This window comes from Amphimedon queenslandica, unplaced genomic scaffold, assembly GCF_000090795.2.
Source record: "Amphimedon queenslandica unplaced genomic scaffold, v1.1 AMPQUscaffold_1637_Cont26355, whole genome shotgun sequence".
Taxonomy (NCBI): domain Eukaryota; kingdom Metazoa; phylum Porifera; class Demospongiae; order Haplosclerida; family Niphatidae; genus Amphimedon; species Amphimedon queenslandica.
Genome location: NW_003558022.1, coordinates 1 through 1,193, shown reverse-complemented (window position 1 = coordinate 1,193; position 1,193 = coordinate 1). Strand labels below are relative to the sequence as shown.

At 33.1% G+C, this 1,193-nt stretch overlaps 2 long non-coding RNA genes across 2 annotated transcripts; both read left to right on the top strand.

Moving 5' to 3' along the window:
• Positions 1-158: 158 nt before the first annotated feature.
• Positions 159-831, top strand: LOC109593411 (uncharacterized). Its single transcript, XR_002190942.1, has 3 exons — positions 159-255; positions 297-399; positions 749-831. It is a non-coding gene; the product is annotated as an uncharacterized LOC109593411 (long non-coding RNA).
• Positions 831-1,079, top strand: LOC109593410 (uncharacterized). The gene is made up of 3 exons (XR_002190941.1): positions 831-897; positions 950-1,015; positions 1,066-1,079. It is a non-coding gene; the product is annotated as an uncharacterized LOC109593410 (long non-coding RNA).
• Positions 1,080-1,193: the final 114 nt, after the last annotated feature.

Below are 1,193 nucleotides of genomic sequence, written 5' to 3'. Positions count from 1 at the left end.
ACATACAGTACGTTGATGATATATTTTGTTTTGACTTGTCTCAAGGAAAGTTATGGAAACTGTTAGTGGAAGATGTACTTCAGCATTTCCTGTACACATAGGAATAGTAAGCTAATAATAACTGAATAAACAATATTTAATGATGTACATATACTTAAATGTCTATCTCTTTCTCTAGTAATTCTGTAACTCACATGTGTACTACTTGTGGTGTTAGCAAAGTCTCTCTTCTCAGGGAATTCTGTAACAAAACAGGTTAGATGGCATCAATATTCATTGGCCACACCCCTTATCAGGAGTACAGATTACATTGAAGGATTACTAGTTTTCCTGACTGCTCCATTCAATGAAGATGATATTGCCTGTATTGTACCTGTTGTTAAGTACACTGATTTTAAAGTGAGACAAAACTTCATTTATTACTGCTTTGTACTGTCACTTTTGCTACACAATATATACAGTAGTTTAGGGAACTTATGTGGTAGAAATTTTTGTGTTTTTAAATAATGCTGTTATTTAATTTTACCAAATAAGACTGTGTCATGTATTATGGAATGTGGCATATAATTATATAGGTGATGTAATTTTTTTGGAATTCTAATCAAGTGAAATTAAAGTCACAGTGAAAAATTTTCAGATCGATGGTATATTTTGTCTTTTACATGTATGTGTACTTCAATCTTCAACAATTTTATTGTATTTCTAATTTTCTTTTTATCTTAAATTTTCTTTCCCTCAATCCCCCCAGCCTCTTGAAGCCTCTGGTTTGTATGAGTTGGCTCAGGTTCAGTTGCAGTCTGGTAATATTGAAGTTGCTCTTGACCATCTATCTGGAGCTGTGCAATTGTTTGCTCAAGTCTTTGGGCCACTAAATGTCAACATAGCAAACTGTTATAAGTGAGTGGTGTCATTTAAGTACTTATATATTCCATTGTATTATTATATATAGAGTTATTGCACGAATTCATCATGCTCTAGGAGACAGTAAACTAGTAAGTGGTGCATGTAACTACATGTATGTGCATGCCATGTACATGTTAATGTATCGACTGGTTGTACATGTAGTTTAGTTTAAATGACTGATACCGAGTTAAGATGTTATGCATGTTCTAAAGTTTACTCACTTTCACCTGATCCCTGGTTGTTATCAATTAATAATAAAAGCTGAATTTGATTTGGCTGTTCTAGCTGCG